Here is a 22,899-nt window from a genome sequence, read left to right as displayed (position 1 = left end):
TTATAACCTAGAATGTAAAACCGTTTGTCAATTTTATGCTGCAAAACAAAGAATACACAAAAAACAATCTGAAAGAGCTGTTAAAATTCTCTTTCTCCATCTCAACACTCTGTACACTGGAGGGGCACTGGGAGTTCAAGGCCTTTAGTGGCTACAGAGCATGAGACACTGTCTCAAAAAAGTATGGATCCCTCCCTTCCTAAATGTGTAACACAAGCTTTTCTCTTTACCCTTAACACAACAGATTAAATGAAAAGTGACCGTGGACACAAGCCTGTCTCTTACTAACCCAGGCATGAGTGAGATCTGAACAAATATTTCAAAATGCCACTTTACCATTAGTTGTTCTGTATTTGAAAACTACAGTTGTTTTTCATGAAATGCATCACAGGCTTGAAAAATCCCTTAAAATAGCCACTGCATGATTTCATCAATTTTAATAACCAACCTAACACATGTGGATGAATTTAGTTCACAAAACAATAGTAAAAGCTAAAACAAAATAGTAAATACTAATGTATGATGTGGTGGTTTGAAGGAGAAATGTCACCAATAGGGTTGGGCTTTTGAATATTTGCTTCCCAGTTGGTGACAGTATTTGGAGGGACACTCTAGGATTGCTGGAGGAAGAGTGTCACTGTGATGGATTTTGAGAATTCACAGCCTCATCCCACTTCTGGTTCACTCTCTCTGATTCACATTTAAAGGTGTGGCCTCCCAGTTTCCAGCCCTCATCACCAGCCACCAAGCTAGGTGCTTGCTTTTGAGTCATAACGGACTCTTATTCCTCTAGAACTGTAAGCCCAAACTCTTGCCTCAAGAGAGAGAGAGAGAGAGAGAGAGAGAGAGAGAGAGAGAGAGAGAAGAGGAGAGGAAGGGGAAGAAAGGGAAGAAGGGAAGGGGAAGAAGGGGGAGGAGAAAAAGAAAGAAAGGAAGGAAGGAAGAAGGAAGAGAGAGAGAAAGAAAGAGAGAGAGAGAAAGGAAGAGAGAGAGAGAAAGGAAGAGAGAGAGAGAGAGAAGCCTTGGTCAATGTTGTTTTATCATAGCCTCTGAAAAAGCAGCTAATACACACAGTAAATATAATTATTAAAGCAGTAAGTAAAATAGTAACGAATAATTTTAGGGATAAAATAAAAATGATTATGAACTATTAATGGAATAACACTAGGAATTTTCCTGGCGGCTTGTCTGCTCTAACTGTAATGACCATCACATCAGCTCCTCTCCTTTCAGGACCTGATGAGAACTAACCATGCCGGGGCAAGATCCAGGTCCCAAGGAGAGAACTCTGCAGAGGGGCAGAGGGCTGACCTAGGCCCTGCCTGAGTGGGAAAAATAAAGACTCCCCCACCCCACCCCCACCTCCCACCCTGTGAGCGGTGTGGCAGGAGTGGATTCAGGTGCTGGCCTCAGTGAGATGCCTACCAGGAAGCAGAAGTTTGTCTTTGTATGTTTACCGGATCCTTAGTGAAGCGCCCACGCTGTCCCAGGCCGGCACCGGCACCGGGAAGACACAGAAGGGTGACGGGGTGAAGGATCCTGTGGGGCTGCCTCCAGGGAAGTGAAGGGCTCAGAGCTTTTCATAGATATGGAAGCTGGCTGCTTTGGTCTAGATCTGCGTTCTGTGCCATGGGTTTCCCTGCACCTATGCGGGATGTCTATAGTCTTTGTAAAATGGGACAATGATACTTACCCCGAGAAGTGGTTCTGAGCATCAAAACCATTAGCACGTGTGGCCAGGGGCGGAACAGGTGTTTGATCTTCACAAGGTCAAACATTTGTTTGATCTTCATCGATAACTCTTTTCCTTACTCCCCCCCCCCCCAGTCAGTCTAAGGTTCTTGAAGATGAAGCCTGATATCCACTTTCCTCAGCCTACCTTGACTTACATCGAGACAGCAAGACCAGCGAGGCTGCCTCTGACCCATACACTCCTTCCTTCCCTTTGAACACAGTCTTGTGTGGACTGGACACGGTGTTGGGAGCAGCAACTAACATCACATGGCTGTGACAGAGCCTGAGAGAATCGCGACACTCGTATCTGACCTGCCATGATCCATCTGGTGAGTTAACTGAGCCTGAGTCCACCTGGTTCCTGGCTGTATTATTGGTCCGAGGTGAGACCACTTAGAAGTAATGGCGTGTGATTTCCACTTCTGGAAAGATCGGAAGAATAAATTGTTCTAAGTTTTGACACCAGAAGTGGGAAATTCCACAGGAAACTGTGTTTTGTGCACAATGTTATTGAAAGTATCTGTCTATCCATGTGTGTGAAGTGTCCAAAATATCAGTAAATCCTTTTGTGTGTAGGCTTGGACCCCATCCCTAAGATATCTTATTATCTATGCCTTTCCAAAATAAAATTTCAAAACGGAGATACGGAATACCTCCTGTCCGCGATGGAGGATGCTTACTTACCCGTGTCCTATGTTGATTTTGTTTAGCCTGCTCCCGGCTCCCTTGAAGCTGCCTATCTTGATGCTACCAGTAGAGGGCACCAACGTCTGCAAAGCAGCCTCTTTCTAAGCCTATCTTTGGCCTTGCTGCAGTCACAGGGATACAAGTGGGATCAGATTTCTCTACCGGGCCTGGCTGCACACCTCTGGGCCCTGGGTCATAACTGAACTTATCATGTCGCTTTGAAAGTACAGTCTGGTTTGATGAGCATGGACCTAACTCGTGGTCATTGCTTGATAACCCATAGGTAACCGTGGACGCTGCTAAGAAGGGGCTGTTCATTCCACTCCAGGCAATGCTAGACCTATAGGAGCACCTCTCTGACCATCAGTTCCCTCATCTGCAAAAGGGACAGTGCTCATCTGAGCCCTGAAGAGCCCCCCGTGTAAGCAAATATGCTTGCTGCATCCAGGGGATGCTGAGTGTAAATAAGTTAGAACCTCCTTATAGAGAATTCTCCAATGGACAGAATCTGCCAGGGTGACTATGGGGCTTCTAATGCCACCTAGTGACAGCCCTGTGGTGACAGTAATAATTGATTACATTTTCCATAGTTTCCAAAGCTGTCATAGTCATTGTTGTTCAATTCTGACAAGAGCCCTGTGTAATTAGATGCATTTTTACAGTGCTTGCTCATTAAAAGTGCCCAGTTAGGGTTCAAGGATTGTTCCTCAAAAGAAGAAATGTGGAGTTTCAGCTGCCATTCAGAGGTCACCGGTGCTGGCCCGTTCCCTGGGAGCTGAGGGTAGGAGAGCCGGCTCTGCATGCTGGGAGCCGAGCGAGCATCGTGGCTGTTCACAGACTTCTCCCATGTAGCTCTGGAACTGTCTCAGGAAGGTGGGCCAGCCCCAGCTTCTCTTACAGAGATGAGGCAACTCAGGTCAGGGAGAGTCATGCAAGCTAAAGAGGCCAGGGTTGCAGAACAGGATGCTAACGGAGGAGACAGAAGCTAGCACTAGGAAGCAAGAGAAAGCATCAAACTTCCAAGAAGCTGGGACCCCATCAGGCCCCTTGCGTGACCATATAAGCTTAGCCTCTCTGTTTAAACAACAGCAAGAAATACTTTCCCTGCCCATGTTATAGGCTTATTGTTTTTTGAGAAAGTAATAAGAAAATCCCTAATCCTGGTTGTGATGCATGTCTGAGCTGGGCTCTCTCAGGAAGCCAGACAAACTTGAGCCAGTTCCAGACAGGCAAGAACAGGCCATCTAGAACTCTATTTGGAGGCAGTTTGGGGTCCGTCGGTTTTTACTAAAAGAGAAGGGGAAAGTGCTTCTGCTGACAAGGTTGGGAGTGTGGGGACAGGTCCCACTGGGTCTGTCCTTAGGGCTCAATACGAGAGTCTTGCTAGAACCTTCTGGAACAGCGGAGCTGGCGGGGCTAAAGGTGGAGAACTGGTTTGATGGGTGTGCCCCGAAGCCACTCAGTGCCCAGAGATTGAGTCTCTGTGGAAGTAAGACACAAAATGACTTAGTGGTGGTTTGTCTGGAGTAAAACAATAGGGGATTTCTGTGATGGCTTGTGGAAGGCCCCTCCAAGGTACTAGAGATGCACCAGACACTACAAGAAGCAGGGCCAGGGTACCCAGGCCCCAAGGTGGACACACAGCAGCTGTGGTCATGGTTACCAGTGCAGAGATGCTATGGTATTCTGGCCTGAGAGGACTTGGATGTGAACTTGAAAGGGTTATAGCCGTGGGCTCCTGCCCTAGTCTGTGTTGAGCCACCAACAGAATGCCACCAACTTGGTATTCTATAATGTAAACAAATTGATTGCTTCATGATTCCAGAGACAGAGAAAGACAGGTTTAGAGGGCCTCTCTTCCTGTGCAGTCCCCTAGAAGGGGAAACAGAATGAAAGTTAGACACAGAAGGACCGATCCTCATACAAAGAACCAGCGCCCCTGGTGCCTAGTCTGTTCTCAAGGTGGCTTTAATCTGAGCAGAGAGGCTGAGCTCACAACCTGATGGCTTCTTAAAGGCCATATTTATTTATGTATTTTTTGTGTGAGCGTTTACTTGCATGTATGTGTGTATACCACATGTATGCCTGGTGCCCACAGAGGTCAGAAGAGGGCATTAGATCCCCTGGAACTGGAGTCACAGATGGTTGTGAGCCACCATGCGGGTGCTGGGAACTAAACCAGGATCCTTGGCAAAAGCAACAAGCGAGTGGAGCCGTACATGTCTCCAGCCCTGAAGCCCCATTTCTTGACACTGTTAGGAGGCAATTACACTTCAGTTTGAGTCTCTTAAATGATCATTGTTTTTAGTGAGTGAGACTAGAGAGAAAGGACGAGAACAATGCCTGTGTCGCTAACTTCACCATCAGAAAAAGGGCAGAGTCAAGGTAAGGTAGGTACCTGGGTGGGAGTTATACCCCAGGGCCAAAGTGTGCACATGTGCGTGCGCGTGCACACACATACACACACACACACACACACACACACACACACACACACACACACCACACCACACACCACACATCACACACCACACACACAGGCAAGGACAAGTGTGGGCATCTCAAGAGTTGCAACTATGTGAGTGGTCACGTGATGCCCCACCATAACACAGCCCTGAGGATACCTGGGCCTCCACTCACTGTGGAAGCTTGTCCCACCCCACCCCCTGTCCCTCTTGCCTGTCTAGGAGCCGAGGCAGTGGCTGGTATAGTTACCATTTCCAGGAGTCAGTTCAGAAGTGAGCAGTCGCTTTCTGGCTGAGTCTGTGTTCCGTGTTCTTGGGGAGCTGGCTCCATACCTGCCGTTTAGAACCTACAAAATGTTAGAAGTGGAGCCATGCATGTGGATCTGAAGCTTGGCTCCACCTTATGTACAAGAGAATCTGGGCTCATGTGCAGAGTAGTGGTGACCTTTGGGGCAACTAAATGTGTTGTGAGGTGAAGGCTCCCACCACAGTGGATGTGTCTGTCTTTTCTCATTAGCTCCTCCCCCTTCCTCCTTTCCTCTTTCCTCTCCCTTCCTTACTCCTTCCCTTCCTTTCCTCTTTATTTCCCTATTGTTTCCCCCCTTTATTCATGTCTCAATAACCTGGTAAGTCTGACCTGTTCTTTAATTTTTCTTATTCTGCCGATGCCCAAGCCAATTCATAGCAACCATTATGACTAGCAGACACTGTGTACATTTGAGAAATGTCCATGCCAGTGGTGGACAGAGCCCCACGCAGTTGACCACTCCTTTACAAAAGTGGGCCAGACCAGAGAGATCTGTGGACACATCTGACTCCCACCAGTTCTCCGGGAGTCCAGAACCTGCTCTGTTCCTGTCCTAGACATGAAAGGCCACAGCAGTGTGCTATTTCAAAAGTCTATTGCACTCAAGACACAACTCGCACAGGACCCAGTTGAAGAGAAGTCAGAATCTACCACGGAGCATGTCAGATGTGCTTGCTGCTGGGAGACAGTGCAGTGGGGAGAATGTACCCAGATAATCGGTACAAGACCTACTTGGGAAGATGAGACGAGGTAGGCTCTGAATGTGGCAAAACGTGTGAGAAAGATATTTCTGTCCAACGACCAAGGGAAAAATGGTAACCCAGCCCACCCTCAGGAATATCTTCCCTTTCCAAAAATGAAGGGCAGGGACCTATTCAGAAATGTCAGATGCCTCTGAGATACAATGTCATCTAGTCAGCTTGTAAGCAAAGGGAGAGATAAATTAGCACTCATTTTTAAAGCAGGGTCAGTCTTCCTATAACACGATTTGCACAATACAGAGAACTGTCATAGTGCAGTGCAGGATTTGGAAGAGATTTGGCTTTATTTTATTCCATTCAGCTGATGAACACGTACCTTAGTCCATTTTTCTGTTTTCATAACAAAAGTCCTGAGACTAAGTGAGTGACAAAGAAGGAAATAGGAATATGTTCAGCCGACAGCTGTGAAGGCACAGCTCTAGAGACTGCTAGGGACCCTGCGTGATACCCTAACATGGGGAGGGTCTGCAGTGAGCCTTTCCCCCGAGGCCATCCTAGGAGACCCATCCTGGAGACTTCAGCTAATCCCGACTACTTCCCAAAGGTCTCACCAGGTTCCATTAACTCATGAAACTATAGCAGAGGAGGAGCTAGAAGAGGCCGGCTTCCAGAATGTTCAGAGAAATGGAAAGAGGGAGGCGTGGATAGAGAACTGGAGCAGCAATGCATTCTGGGGCCAGGCCACTGGACAAATCTAGAGCAAAGCCACCAGCTGGGGAGAGTCAAGAATGGGGTTGACTGGAGTAAACCTGCCGGGCTGCCAATCACCTCTGCTCCAGGGCAACAGAGCTGAGGGGTTGGTTTTCATGGCCCTGACAGGGAGACACCAGTAGACTCCCAACTATACACTCTGGAGTGACATACTCTCCTATGTAGCCACATCCAGCCTTCAAAGGATGGCTCCACACTACTTCTCCATGCCATAGCTCTGCTTTCTTTGATACGGGTTCCATTTTCTGTGAGTCTTTCTTTATGCGGTAAGAGGATAATAACACTTAACACTTGCAGCCTCACCTCCTCTTGGGTTTCAGGTGCAGCCCCTTGGGTCCCGAGAATGAGCTCCTTCGGCCTCAGTTAAGTTATGTGCTTACCTATGAACCAATTACTGTCCAGAGAAATACCCATCTCCCTCTGACCAGTCCTGAGTCCACCACTCACCTCGGAGCAAGAGAATGATGTTTCGTCTACGTTGTGGTCTATGAGTGGTGCAAGCTGGTACCTTGTGGGACACTAGGCAGAAGCTGGGAGTGTATGGCTGCTTTTCTGTGACTATGATAAAACACCATGACCATGCAACTTAGAGAAGAAAGTGTTTACTCAGGCTTATGGTTCCAGAGGGGTAGGAGAGCCCATTGTGGTGGAAGTCATGCTAGCGGGCATCAGGCCTGGTGGCAGGGACAGGATGCTGAGAACTCACCACCTAAATTTCGAAAGGAAGTAAAGAGGGAACAAACTGGAAATGCAGGCAATATTATATCACAGGTACCCATCTTCTTCCTTAATTCATCCATTCATACATCAGTGGATAGTTAGGCTCCGTCAGACCTTGCCCTTTAGGAATGGTACTGTGGTGATCAGGGGATACAGATAACCCAAAGCGTCTTGGCTCTGTTCCTTTGGCTTGTGCCCAGAAGCAAGACACCTATGCCCTTCTACAGCTCTGTGTTGTGCATCTGAAGACCGTTCATGTCACTTTCCACAGTGTCTGAGCTCTCTCTGTCCCCACCCCTTCATACCCTCACCAGCACTTACTCTAGTCCCCATGGTCTGTTCTGAAAATGGCAGCTGAGGTTTGAATCTGCAACATCTCACAAGCTCAAGTTTTTGAAAACTCAGCAGCTAGCTTGGGCCAGTATTTTGAAGGCTGTGGAATGCGCTAGAGAGGAGGCCCAACTGGTGTGATGGGGGTCTCTGGAGTTTGTGCTCACTCCTGGTTCTCAGAGTCCCCGCTGGTTCCTCCTCTGCCACACATTCCTGCCAGCAGGAGCTCCACCATGCTGCCTTCATGTGAGAATGGAAGCCTCTGGAATGGCAGCCCAGGTTTACCTCTCCTCTCTAGAGGTTTGGTTGCATCAGGTAGTCTGTCACAGTGACGCTGAAGTACCTGGACCTGTGCTAGCCAGCCAAGAGGAGTGAAGTGACATCTCGCTGTGGTTTCGATGGCACTCCGTGATGATGGACGCGTTCGAACACTTCGTCATATGCTTGTTTGTTCCTATGTTCTCTTCAAAGAACTGCTGATGCAGATCACTCCACACCTTCCTACTGGGGCACGCTCAGTAGAGTTCCAGCTACTGATGAATAGCAACACCCCAAAACTGAGTACCTCAAAATGCAATGGTTCAGCTAAACGTGATAGTGCATGGCTGCGACCCCAGTACTTTGGGCTATATTGTTCAAGTGGAGCCTGTGTTAGTATTTCTTCTAGGCTCTACCTAACAGTTACCTAGCAACAGCCAGGTTAGAGACTGGGTTGCTATAAAACAAGTTTGGGCTTCCTCCCCACCCCACCCCCATCACCTGTGCCTCTCTATTTGCCCTCTTTCTTTCTCCTTGTCCTTTCCCACACCCCCACCCCTCTCTACATGTTCCTAGGCAACCTCTTCCCTTCTTTCTCCTCTCGTTTTTTTCTCTTTCTCTGTCCCCTTTCTTTCCCACACCCGCTTCCCATGCCCCAAATAAACTTCATTTATACTAGACTCACCGTATGGCTGGTACCTGAGGGGGGGGGCACCTCAATATAGACCTACTAAGGGTCGCTCCGCATCATGCCACTGCATTACAAAACATAACAGCCTGAGCTACAAAGTATGACCTTGTCTCACCCAACCTCCTACCTCCTTTGGGAAAAAGAAAAAAGGTAAAAAAAAAAAAAAACACTCTAAAACAGCAACAAAGAAACAGTACGTGGACAATAGACTGTTTCTCATGAGCCAGTGGGTTCTGTGGTACATCTTTTCCTGTCTCACCTTAGGTTGTGCACAGAGCAGTTGAGCAGGAGCAAAGGTTCAAGACAGCTTACTGCCATCTCTTTGACCATGTTTAATCTACAAAGATGGGAATGAGACAAGAATATGGATCTGAAGTTGCCCCAGCAGTGACAACACTTTCACTGAAGTGAACTTTCTTCTGTCACAGTAACTGGCCAAGGCCACAGTCCTGCTCCTTATTTGACAGCTCCCCTCTTTAGGAATTTAAGGGTGGGAGGAATCTCTTAGTGGGGAGTGACAGGTCACTTGTCTGGGTCCCATGAACAAACCGCAAAGGCCATTCCAGCTAGACGCTAAGCATTAGAGAGGATCCCTGGGCACCTCTTATCTCAGGCTGAGTCCTGGATGCTTAACATCAACAAAGTGAAGACTTTGGAACAAGAAGACCTCGCCCTGCCTTTGTCGTTTAGGAAGAGTTCTACATCAAAGAGCCCAGCCCACCCACTCATAGAGGCAGCCTCTGCTTGAATACACAGTAGGTGTTCGCGGATGTTTGCTGGCTGAGTAAATGAATCTCTCTGAGACTCAGTCTCTTCGTTTCAAAATTAGTAAGAACAACAGAAATAAAGACTGTAGTCAGAATGAGAGTGCTGAGGTTTGACCCCTTGCTGTGGGCCATGAAACCCCACGTGATCAGACCTGAACTCAGCTTCTCAGCTTCCTTTCACCAAGGGCCTTGATCCTGCGCTCCAGCCACCAGTACCCGGCTCAGTAACTCATTCTCACAAAACTGCCTTTAGTACCAGATGCACACTGCCTGTTCCTACTGTTTATCCGCCAGGCCCAGCCATACTTCCCGGGATAAGCTTCCTCTGTCCTCTGGGTCAAAGGCACTGTGTTGTGTGCCTTTCTCCCTGGCCCTATTCACTGGTGGTGTTGCTGATTTCTGATTACTTATTGTTTAATCTTGGCATTCTCCAACCTGGCATCAGCTCTCAGGCTAGGTTGCTCCAGGGGTAAATCCAGAACGTGAGCCAATGTCTGGTGCACAATAGGTGTGCAATGCACACTCAGACTAGTGCCCGATGCCTACAGAGTAAGTGTGCGGTGCATACTTGGGCCTGCTCCGGTCAGCGGATGAGCGCCTGACGTTGAAGCTAATGTCACTTCCTCCTCATCTCCTCGGGCACAAGTAACCACTTATTTAAGTGAATCAACAAATGAATGAGCCCGTGAAGGACTGGAACGGAGCTATCACCCTAATTTGTGGGAGAAGACAGAGTCGGAGATGTAATTACGAAGCAATGAGCAGATGTCAAAAGAATTTCAGCAAGTAAAGGCAGCAGTTTCCCAGCTGTCCTCTCTCATTGTTCTTAAAATAAAGGGATCTCTGCTGATGAGCAGAGAGGGAAAAGAAGTAAAAACCACATGAATAGAAAGCCCTTACCCCAGGGGGACGGGCTGGAGCCATCTGTGACTTTACTAGGAGCTGTCATCGCTGAAGCCATGGAAAGTCATAAGAGTTCCCCCCTCAACCAGGCCGGCCTCGTGGAGCCAAAGAGTACCAATGTCTTGTCGTGTCTGCAATTGATCTTCGTCACCAGCTCCTCTCTGCACATTCTTCGGGAGTCGCCTGTGGAACTCAAGCCAGATGCTGCCAGAGAAGAGGAGGGCAGCCTTGGGATAGGAGGGTTCATCACACACCTGCTCCAGGGAAGCATGGTTACAGAGGGCAGGAGCCACTGCCTGACCTATGCTACCATGCAGCCAGAACATCAATCTCCGTTCTATCAAATGGGCCTAGGATAAGCCTGAGAAACCTTTAATTTGTGCCCGGGGTGCAGCTGAGAAATGAGCCGAGAGAGAGAGAGAGAGAGAGAGAGAGAGAGAGAGAGGGGGGGGGGGAGGGAGAAAGAGAGGGAGGGAGGGAGGGAGGGAGGGAGGGAGGGAGGGAGGGAGGGAGGGAGGGAGGGAGAGAATAGATGCCTAAAGTCTTAGCTACTTAAAGCCAATGGGCATCCTATCTGACCCTGAAGCATGGGTCACTAGAGCACATCCTGTCTTTATTTTTGAACCTGATAGTGTGAGCACTGAGTCTGCCATTCACTTTGACTCTGAAGGCTCAGTGCCCAAGTTTTGCGGAGGCCCCTGGAGATTTCTGCCTCTGATCCTGTTCATTCCCCTGCCCCAGTCCCAACAGTCCAGGTAACCCAGTCTCTAGTTGAGAAGTGAACCTTCTCACATAGCATCTTCATGTAGCAGTCTTCCAGACAGATTGGTTTTGTACTCAGGCAGACCTGAGCCTCAGTTTCACCTTTGGCATATCTATCCACTGAATGTCTGTGAGCTTCTATTTTCTCTGCTGAAAATTTATTATTTGTCTTGTTTATCTAATTGAAGCTTTATCCAAGTTCTGCCTGTATCAGCCACGGCGTCCAGCCCTGGGTGGCTAGCATGATCAAAACCTCAAAACCTTAGAAGCTCACAGTGAGTGGGTGAATCCTCTGTGGGAAGAGACCCAGATAGGCTCCATGGCATGCTAGGGCCAAGGCAGAGTGTCTCTGGAGCTTCAGGGGGTGGGAGGTGGAGTGGGGATGCCTGAAAGGAGAGAGTCACCTGAGAAACAAGTGAGGAGAGAACAGTAATTACAAAGATGGAATGGCAGGAACCAGGGTTGTTTATGGATAGCACAGGTGCCCGGCACACAAGCAAAGAAGGATGGGGCGGAGTCAGAGATTGAGGCCTTGAAACAGTAGGCATATGAATGATATATCTCATATAGATATTGGGGGATCAGGTGAGCGACCTAAACTTCCTCAGGAAGTCATATTGCTACCGTCCCTTTTCCCATCTGACCCAAACCAATAGATAGTTAATGCTTTCTATCTGACTGTCCCGCATAGGTACAGTCAGATGATGTGCCCAGACGCCTGGCAGCTACATCTCCTCCCCACTTCTCTTTCCAGAAATCAGACTTTTGCCACAGTTGCATTCCTGACTCCCAGGCAGAAGATAAGGCCACTGTTCCCTGTTCCCAGTCCCTTCTGCCCGTCTGGCTGAGCCTGCATGCTTGCTTTCAGTTTTTCATATTTCTAGTGGCTGAGGGGCAGGGAAGGGCTGGCTGGAACTTCTGGGCCTAGACGAAGCTGCCCATCCCAGGGGGTATTTAACTTTGTGCCCAGCAGTTGTAATTCTGGGGCAGCTGAGCTGCTGGGATCAGGTCCCCCTGGCTGCGATGACAGGCCTTCAGCAGGCACTGTAATTGCAGAGCTAAAGCTACTCATTTTCTTCCTGGCAAGCTGTAGTTAAAGAGGTGCTAGCGGGCAGCCTGGTTGTCTGCAGAGCAGTTGATCAAAGGGCTGGAGGCATCTGCTCTGTCTCTGTTTTCTTTCAGCACCCCCACCCCCACTCTGAAAAAAAAATGGTTAAAAAGTAATCTATGGAAATGAATACCTGTCCTTCTCCCGAGGCTACAAGGCAGCCGCACATTAGAGATATTAAACGTGCGAGCGAGCGTTCTTTACACTCCGGTCAGTTTGGGAATGAAGAGGTAGGAGCTTGAGAGAACCCCTGGGTGTCAGTTTCCATTAGGACCTGTCGGGGAGATTTTTACAAGATTAGACCTGACTTTTCACACACAGAGGATTTGCTGATGAATATTAAAGTCCCCTGCCTCCAGCTCAGGATGGTCTCTATGACCCCCCCTACAATCCAAACTCTGCCATTTTTCCCCAGTGTTCCTGGGCCCAGGGCAGAGACTGTCCTTGCCCAAGCCCGGCGCCTCCCTGAAGTTGAGGCTCTTGCCTTTCAACTAACTAGACAAAAAGGGGGGAAAAACAGTCTTAAAATATGCTTACTTCTTGTTTAATTTGGAAAATGACAGAGAAGAAAGGCAATTAGACATGAAAATGGAACATCCAGAGCAGCTCCAGGCAAATGCTCCGGGCCGGGGGGGGGGGGGGAGGAAGCTACTCAGGGATACGGATTGCAGTCAAGGAAAACCCCCGAGAAGACACTTCAGTTTAAAACAAAACAAACAAAACAGCCCTCCCCACGTGCCGTCTGGGAGCAGTCTCCCTGGCCCTGCCTTCTACATAGGTCTGTGGCTCGGTTTAAGCTCAGGTTTCCATCTCCACAGTCATAGACACATTAAATTATGAATCTGCTGCTCACGAAGCCAAGAGAACAAAGAGCAGGGTCCAGTGTAGGTGAAGGACTCAACGTGCAGAAGTTTAGAAGTTCCTTCGGACACACAGGCATGCATGTACACACACACACACACACACACACACACACGTATGTACGTATGTACATATGCACGCAAGAAGCTCAGATTTCACTAAATCCTCTTGTGAGCCCAGTGAGAGTCTGTCACTCCCTGAGCGTTCCAGGCTGGCCATCCTAAGCCATTCATTTTCTGTTCCCCGTCACCCTTGCTCTCCAAGTTCCCTCTGGAAACTCAGGATGAACTCAACCCTACACCTGTATACAGGGAATCCTGTTGTGCTCCAATCACTTTCAAATGTCGTACGTTTCTTACAATAGAATTTCCTCCATGATGCCTTGGGACAGAATTTTCTATTGCAGGTTTGAGTAGACAGAAGGCAGCTCACCACCACACCACTGGGTAAGCACCCATGACCCGCAGGCCCCCCATCACAATGGACTGTATAAGGGATTTGTCACCAAGATAGACCAGGCCTTGGCACTCGGTTCCAAAATGCCCGACTTTGGGCAGGTTACTTCTTTGCCCATCTTAATGTTCCCGAGTTAAAGAAACAGGCTGCAGGCACTTAGTCACAATTCTCGCCTGCTCCTCAGTGTGTTTGGTTCAAGGGACAAGGACTGTCTGTCTGTGGCCTTTTCAGGCTCTGATGAGGCCTCAGAAAGGGAAATTGAAACACACAGGCCTGGGGCGTGGAGATGGTCACTGGTGTCCTGTCTTGCCTTCAGCCCTGCCTACTTCCGGCATGTGTGGCGTTCACTCACACGTGTGACTGAACTACCTATTTGTACAAGCCGCGTAAGTTCATATTCTCACCATACTGGGCCAGCGCCCTGTTTAGCAATGCTGTTGCATATGCCGGGATGCGGATCCATGGAACAGACAGGCCAGCTAAGCTCCCTTCTCAGAGTGGACCTAATTCTCTCTCAGAAGGAAATCTTGTCAGCTTGTTATTCATGATGGTCTGGACCTCTGCGTTTCAGTCATAGCTGCGTGGGTTAAATTTGAAGGGGAATTTCCTGTAACCCCTAAACTGGATGCTGCAAAAGCCATCAAAGCGTCTCCCTCCTGCCCACTTACAGCCGCTGTAAAATATCCCTGCAGGAGCTATCAAAATGGCGGCTCCTGTCAAAACAGCAGCACCAGGACACCTCCTCAGCCTACAGCCATCACAGGAACTCTCCAGTGAGGTGCATCTCCTTTCCCTGCCTACAGCCTATATCCTACAGCCTTCGTGAAATAGCACCACAGGATCTGTCCCTCAGGAGCTGCCCACAGTGGCAGCACCTCCTCTCCAGCCTCTCAGAGCATCCCCACAGACTTGACGCCTCAGCCAAAACCACCTGCAGCCAGGAAGAACTTCCCATCTAAACCCCTGGGCCCGATATAGTGAAAAGGGGTGAAAAAAAAGCCACCAATCACTGAGCAGGAAAAAAATCAACTAATCCCTGAGCTTCCCACAAAAATCCACCAGTGCCTGAGCATGAAAACCCACCAATCCCTGAACAGGAAAATCCACCAGTCCCTGACTGAGCTCCCCAAACTCAGGACTTGAAATCTCACTAATCCTCAATCTGGAAATCCCTACCCTGAAAAGCCCCACCCCTTAAAAATCCTATATGAGCCCTACCTTTTGTCCAATTCCTGGCTGTCCGCTCCTGGGAGCAGAGGGCAGCCATCCCTGGATTTGTCCCTCTACACTCCGGACCCTCCAATAAATCTCTCTCGTGAGATTTGGTTCCTGGTGTGACTCATCAGAAGGCAAAAAGCATTGAAGAGAAGAAGGGAAGAAGTGAAGAGAAGGCTCGGGGCTGAGGCTCCAGAGCTCCTCGGCTCAGTGGGGAGTAGCCTCCTTTGGGAACTGCAAGGTCTCTGCTGAGGAGGCTTCCTCTCAGAGCTGTGTGGTACCTGAGCCTTTCCATGCAAGCAGAAACACGGAAGAGGAGGAATCGGAATGTCACTTTGCAGAACAGCTACTACATGTGACTATTGGATGAATACCTAGGACTGCCTGTGCATCAGACCTTGAACCAGGTGAAGCCAGGGACAAGACACACCCTTGGCTGGTATGCTTCAGTGCCCTCCTCCTTCAACCAGCCAGGATTCACATTTTCAACCATTTATCAATAGCATCATCAGGTGATAAATCCACCCATGGATTAATTCGCTGACTGAGTCACAGTCCTCGAGATCCGATCACCTCTCAGAGATTTATTATCCCCAGGTGGGAGTGGAGCCTTCTGCACGTGAGCCTTTGGGGTCCGCGCACAGCAAACACGTATGATGATCTTCCCCATTTTAGGTGAAGCCATAGAGAAGTGAATGATGCAGCCAGGCTCAGAGTGCCAGCATGGAAACCTACAGGTTGGTGCTATTCAAAGGTCCAGTATGAAAAACCACTTTACAAAATCACCTCGTGTAATCTGCCATCCCTTGAGAATGAGCTTGCAAAGTCCATTTTATCAAGAAGACCATGAAGGCTCCAGGAACCAGCACCCATGTGGCGGTGACATGATTGCTGTGTGAGCAGAGTGGGATTCAAACTCTGGAAGCCCAGTTCAGAAAAGACTCTCAAAATTACATTTGAAACCCCACCTGAGCTCCCTCCTTGCGTCCGAGTCTGCTGTCTCTGCCTGACCTAAGTGGCAAGCTTGTAGTTCTTGCTCAAGATGGAGTGAGAATTCCCTTCCTCTAATTATTCCGAATATGTGTAAGTTTCCTCCCCAAGGCACTTAGCTAGATAACCAAGGCTGGATTCCCCTCTTGCCACTTTTTTTATTTCTGTCTCTCTCAATAAGAGCCAAACCTTGTCCGTGTGTCTTTAAATTTAGCATGACAGAGACACCTCGATAGCTTTGGGGCACAGGGTCTCATTCACTTCTCCCTCGCTACCTTGGGATCTTAGAATGAATTCCTTGCATTGTTATATCCGGAGCATAGTGTATATGCATGTATGTTTATATAGATAAGTGCTTGCCGATTAGACATCCACAACTAAATCAAAGTACACACTCCAGGGCCCTCCCTTTCCCCGACCAGTTCATGGAAGAGTCTACCATCCATCCACCTTCTGCCATGAGCATCCTTCTCCACCATTTTTTTGGCCATCCCTGAGTCATGTCCAATCCTGTCCTTTTGAGGTCTGATGACAAGAGACAAGCATACACTTTTTTTTTTTTTTTGCCTTCAAGTCATTTGTTCAAGTCTTTTGATGCTTATAAATGCTAGTGTGTGGATTTGTGTGGTGTTTCCTATATTTACCTTCTTATGAGCAAAATGGTTAATGAGATCTCTCAATACAAAAGGATACATAAGTTGGAAATGTTGCTAACCCCTTGAGCACTGGGAAAATGTCTCACCCAGCCAAAGCAATGATGTCCTGCTTCTCTGTCGATGAGTAAGTCCCCACAGGCAGGGAAGCCTTGAGCCCAAAGCCATCATGTGTGTAACCAAATGGATGCAAAGAGGATGCAGTTGACTCCAGAATTCTTTCACCACCACCACCACAAAGGAGCAGGATCCAGTTTTGAAAACACAGTTATATTAAGGAGACATGAGAATTTACTTCTTCAAAGAGAGAAATAGTGGACATGGAGGTTATGATTAATGGCACATGCCAGGAGAACTGAGAAACACACCTACCACGAGGTCAGATGTGCAAAGCCGTTCTTACTTCTGCCTGTGGACCACTTTAGAGATTTTAGAAATGGGTCTTGTTGCTCCTGCCCTTGCTCTCACTGAGTTTACACACAAAGGTACCAGCCCTCACACTGTGGTAGACAGTTACTGCTAGTTTTATTTAGTGAAGTCAGTTGGTGGCTGTGTGGTCAACTAGACACCAAATAGAAGCACCTAGGAAGAGAGAACCATAAGGAATCAGGCCCACCCCATCAGGTTGTCCTGTGGTTATATGTGTGGGGCATTTTCTTGGTTGAAGGTTGATAAAGGAAAGGCCAACCCACTGCAGGCTGAGCAGATGAGTCTCAATTTTATAAGAAAGCAAGCTGAGCAAGCCATGAGGAATAGGCCAATGAGTAGCTCTCCTCTGGTCTCTACCTCAGTTCCGTCTAGCTTCTCATCTTCCCTCACTGATGGACTATGGGCTGTAGGATGAAATAAAGCCTTTCTTCTTCAAGCTGCCTTGGTTCCTCGTGTTTATCACAAAACCAGAGAAGCAAACTAGATAGTGGCTTTCCACGGAAAGCTACATGTCACCCTCCCCATCTGCCCTCCTTTAGAGCAGTCAGTCTCCTGCCCCGAATCTTCAGCACCTATGTTGTCTACTATAATGGGAACATGGATTTCACTGGCTAATCCATTTCCATGACAGTCCTCATACTGAGTTCTAATCCAAGGCTAGGAGAAGTAGTTCCTGTCTCCAAGGAAGCCACGAAATCTTGTGAGAGGTAGACGAGGAAGTGATGGGTCATTTGCTGCCACATGGGGATTTAGGAAGAAGAGTCCAGTTTCAGAGGACCAGCCTACTGGCTTAAATAACCTGCCAGGAGGGATTTGTAGCACAGACCAGCTTCAGTTAGGGCTTTGATGTGTGTGGGAAAGTTATAAAATAGACAGTGAAAGAGCATCCTCAGATGAATTTAAGTACTTTACAGTTGGACAATAACCATCTCTGTGGATGCATTCACTGTCTACAGTCCTCAAAGTCTTTTATGTTTGAACGAGGGAAACAATTTACATCCTCTGGGGGATATGTATGGCTCTTTTGCTAACACACAGAAGTGCTGCCCAAGGGAAAGAGGATCTGATAAAGATAGATAGATAGATAGATAGATAGATAGATAGCAGATGATGATGATAGATAGATGATAGATGGCAGATAATAATGATGATGATGATAGATAGATAGATAGATAGATAGATAGATAGATAGAGATAGATGATAGATGACAGATAATAAATGATAATGATGATGATAGTTGACAGATAATAAATGATAATGATGATGATAGATAGATAAATAACATACATAATAAATGATGATAGATGATAGATGGCAGATAATAAATAATGATGATATATAGATAAATAGGTAGACTATATGATAGATGATTGAGAGATAGATGATAAATAGATGATAGATGTCAGACAATAAATGACTATGATGATGATGATGAAGATAGATAGATAGATAGATAGATAATAAATAATAGATGATTGATAGACAGATAGATAGATGGAAACCTATGTCTAACTATACAAAAATATACAAAGCAGGGGTAAAGCCTGACTTGCAAATATATTCTATAAAGACATTCTCTGCTCAATTTTCTCACCCTGTAATTATGGGTAATTTCTTTGGACACATTCAGCTGAAACCATTTCTCCCTTGATACAATGTTCAAGAAAGGTGCATTCAAATTTTCCTCATTTATCTTTTTTTCCTTTCTTGCCAAGGAATCACCACAGCCCTTGGCCTCTGACTCCTCATGGCTGCAGGCAGAGAATGGACGAGAAAATCAAATGCTTTCTGTACTTCCAAAGACGTGTTAGCGATTCGGTTCTGATTGATGCACTTCAGAGTTTCTACAACATATTCATCTATGCTTTACAATGACGGGGGCAAGAACTTATAATGTATCCTCTTTTAGAGGTGGAGAAACTGAAGGTCAGAAAGCAGGAGAGAGGAAAGCTAAGCAGGAGGCAGTAGAAAGAGAGACAGCTGCGTGGACCATTCACTGCCTCCTAAGGGAACTTTAATGTGTGAAGTCTAAGTGCGCCCACAGCTCCAGGAAGGACAAACTCCATGCTGCAGCTTACCTCTGAGGAAACCGAAGCTTGGGCGAGTGAAAGAACCCACCAGAAATAGACAAGACTCCAACGCAACACTAAGCCCTCCCCAGGATCCTCTTTTCTGGGGTCACCTCAAGGTTCTCACCATGATGCAGCCCTTTGTGGAGTCATTGAACGTGCCTTAATCCAGGCAGTGTGACTAAAGGGTGTGTGTGCGGAGATGTCCAACTGTCTGGGCCTCTGAGCTTGATGAGGAGCAAGAACAGGGAGGCCTTCTGGAAGCAGACAGGGATCGAGCCATATCTGCCACCTTTCTGAATTCTTGCCAGGCCAACGAGAAGCAAAAGCTTCTGCCAAACTGGAGGTGGGCAGAAATATCATCTGAAAGCCTGTTAGAATTAGTTAGGAGTTTGAAGACAACTGTCCAATGCCAAAGCATGAACTACTAACCACAAAGGGAAAAGAAAATCACACCACTTAGGTTTGGAGACTCACTGCCTGACTCTTTGCCTACCTCTGCTACTTATTAGTTGTGTGTGTGTTGTGCAAGTGACTTTCCCTCTCTGTAATTCAATTCCCAAAGGTGGGTGGTGCCATCCATGGGCAGGGGGGTTGGGTAGGGGGTTCAGGCTGTATAGGAAAATTGGGTGAATAAGAGCAAGGACACGGGCCAGTATGCAGCGAGGCTCCACCATTAATGCCTCTGTTCTTGCCATGAGTTCCTGCACCAGCTTCCCTCAAGGACAGACTGTAATGTGTAAGCTAAACAAATCCTCTCCTTCCTGAGTCACCTTTGATCTTAATGTTTGTCATGGCAACAGATAGCAAAGCAGGGAACTTGCCTAGGGAGGAAAAGATGGTATACAATATCTTAGTTGTCAACTCATCGACGTACCCAGGAAGAGGGAACCTGAAAGCCACATCTTTCCTCTCTGCCTTGTTTTGGTTGTGGAGTTTACCTCACCAGGAGAAAGCAAACTAAAGCCTTATTCAAGTACATTGAACCTAGGACGCAAGCAGGAGTCAATGTTCTGGTATCTGACAGAATAAACTTCAAACTAACTAACTAGTGAGAGGGGATTCACAAAAGACAAATTCATACTGGCTACCTGAATCCATCAAAAGGGTTTTACAACTTTAAACATACTTGGAATACAAACACAAGCATACACAATTTCATAAAATACCACTAGATGTATTCATAGACTAACCCCAGTGGACTAGGGTTAGTGGGTGACTTCAGTACCCCACTCTCGCCAGTTGATATATCATTCTGACAAAAAAAATCTGCATTAAATTATATCATAGATTAAAGGGCACTTAACATATATCTGCAGAATATCCTGTCCACATACAGGAAGCTACACATTTTCCTCAAAGTCCATGGAACACCCTCTAAAGTAATAATATTTTAGTACAGAGTGAGTTCTAATAAAGATAGGAAGCTGAAATAATATTGCGTGTTCTATTTAATCACAGTGGAATGGGACTATGAATCCCGAAGAGAAACAGTAGAGTGGACACAAGCTCACAGAGATTAAATAGCACACTGCTGAACAATCAATGGGCTATTGAAGACATAGAAAACACAAGCATTGTTAGAATCCAATGAAAATGAAAATACAATGTGCCATAATCTTCTGGTATAAGTGGGAGGAAAGACAGTCTTAAACAGGGAAGTTTACAGCCCTGACCACCTAGAGCAAGAAATCCGAGATCTGGTTTACTAACCCAGCATACTTTCTGATCACATTCTAAGTATTGATTCTCATACGCACAGCTAAGTGTAACTCCCAATCCTCATCAAAAGAGCTTGTCTTAGCAATACATGGAGGCCATTACAGAAAACCACAACTCGTCAAATTGAAGAGAACAGTTAACCCTGGAGCCTCAGGACCCACTGGATACATCACAGCACAGGGCCTACACTCAAGGAGGAGAGTAGGGAGATATGGAGAAAGATTATAAGAGCCAAACGACCAGGGAATCTGCTGTGAGATTGTCTCCAAGAAATGATAGATGTCTTCGTCAGGGTTTCTATTCCTGCACAAAACATCATGACCAAGAAGCAAGTTGGGGAGGAAAGGGTCTATTCAGCTTACACTTCTGCATACTGTTCATCACCAAAGGAAGTCAGGACAGGAACTCACACAGGGCAGGAACTTGGAGGCAGGGGCTCATGCAGAGGCCATGGAGGGGGTGCTGCTTACTGGCTTGCTCCCCTGGCTTGCTCAGCTTGCTTTCTTATAGAACCTAGGACCACCAGCCCAGGGATGGCACCACCCACAAGGTGCTGGGCCCTCCCCCCTTGATCATTAATTGAGAAAATGCCCCAGAGCTGGATCTCATGGAGGCATTTCCTCAAGGGAAGCTCCTTTCTCTGTGACAACTCCATCTGTGTTAAGTTGACACACAGAACCAGCCAGTACAGTAGGGAAGCTTAACTCAACAATGTGGTTGCCCGAACAAGATCTGTTTACTGGCTGGTTTTGTGTGTCAATTTGACACAAGCTAGAATCAGCAGAGAGAGAGAGAGAGAGAGAGAGAGAGAGAGAGAGAGAGAGAGAGAGAGAGAGAGTCAGTCTCCAGGTTCCACCCCTGCTTGAGTTCCTGACTGTTTTGGTAATGAACAGCAGTGTGGAAGTGTAAGCCAAATAAACCTTTTTCTCCCTAACTTGCTTTCTTGGTCAAGGTGCTTTGTCAAAGCAATATTAATCCTAACTAAGACAAGCTGATAACAGTAACAGAGAAGGGGGAACTCTCTAGACAAAAAACCAAAACAACAACAACAACAAAAACAAAAACAAAAAATTAAAAAAACTATAAGCAACTAAAGGCTGCTGAGAGAGGTAGATTTAGTCTTCTCCAGGGATGCACCTGTTAATTGGTTATCAAATACCAAGTAGTCAGTCCTGAAATCATATACAAGCAAGCAACATTACAGGGACTCAGTGGGTGGCATGTATATGTGTGTACAGCAATAACAATTAAAGAGGAGCCAGGTGTGGTGGCCCACGCCTTTAATCCCAGCACTCGGGAGGCAGAGGCAGGCAGATTTCTGAGTTCGAGTCCAGCCTGGTCTACAAAGTGAGTTCCAGGACAGCCAGGGCTATACAGAGAAACCCTGTCTCGAAAAACAAAATAAAAGAAAACAAAAAACCCACCAAACAAACAAACAACAAAAAAAAATTAAAGAGGAGGAGGCTAGGACTTTAAGGGCACCAAGGTTTGGGGAGGAACATAGAGGTTGGAGGAAGAAAGGGGAGTGGAGGAAAATGATGGGATTGTATTTTAATTTTAAAAAGAGGCCTCAGAGGTCTAGGACATGTTTGAGAACAGAGCTGTTGTGGTCTGATGGTAGAAAAGAGATCCAGGTCCAAATGAATTCATTGGTGGATTTTACTAGACTTTCAAAGAAGAAACTAACAACAATTCTTCTCAAACTAGCCCATGAAATAGGAAAGGAAGGAAAGTTTCCAAACCTCTTTAAGAAGCTAGTATAACCCTGATATCAAAACTGGACAAAGATGTAACAAAAAAGAAAATTATAGACCAGGCTTCTTATTGATCATGGAGGCAAGCATTCTGAAAAAAGCAAGAAGAAAACAAAACAATAAAACAATACTTGCCAACCAAATTAAAACACATGGAAAAGATTGTTCACTGTGATTAAGTCGGCTTTATTCCAGAGATTCGGGGATGATTCAGTATATGTAAATCAATAAATGTTATGTTATATAGTGTCACTGACAGAAATCACATGGTCTTCTCCATACATGCAGAAAAGTCCTTTGACAAAAATCCATTATCCCTCCCTGCTAAAAGCACTTGGAATAAGAGGAGTATATTTTAACACAATGACGTTTTGTATGACAAATAATAACCCAACATTCTTTTAAGCAGAGAAAAACCCAAAGCTTTTCCACTAAGACCAGAAACGAGACAGCAGCGTTCATTTGTCTCTGCTGGTATTCATGATAATTCTGGAAGTCCCGGCTGGAGTGATAAGACAGGAAAAGCAAATACAAGGGAGATGAAT

General features: G+C 46.7%; 1 long non-coding RNA gene across 4 annotated transcripts in view; it reads left to right on the top strand.

The window, feature by feature from the left end:
* Gm34439 overlaps positions 1 to 19,177 on the top strand; it is a 39,346-nt gene extending 20,169 nt beyond the window's left edge. The window contains exons 3-4 of one of the 4 annotated variants that reach the window (XR_382405.3): positions 1,828 to 2,063; positions 18,525 to 19,177. This is a non-coding gene — a long non-coding RNA (predicted gene, 34439). Of the gene's footprint in view, positions 1 to 1,827; positions 2,418 to 2,704; positions 2,808 to 18,524 lie in introns of those variants that run through there. The other 3 variants (XR_873425.2, XR_873424.2, XR_382406.3) reach the window with 3 other exon arrangements.
* Positions 19,178 to 22,899: the final 3,722 nt, after the last annotated feature.

The sequence above is a fragment of the Mus musculus genome, chromosome 13 (assembly GCF_000001635.26).
Source record: "Mus musculus strain C57BL/6J chromosome 13, GRCm38.p6 C57BL/6J".
Classification (NCBI taxonomy): domain Eukaryota; kingdom Metazoa; phylum Chordata; class Mammalia; order Rodentia; family Muridae; genus Mus; species Mus musculus.
The sequence above is the reverse complement of the archived record's forward strand: the minus strand, read 5'-3'. Positions and strand labels throughout refer to the sequence as shown.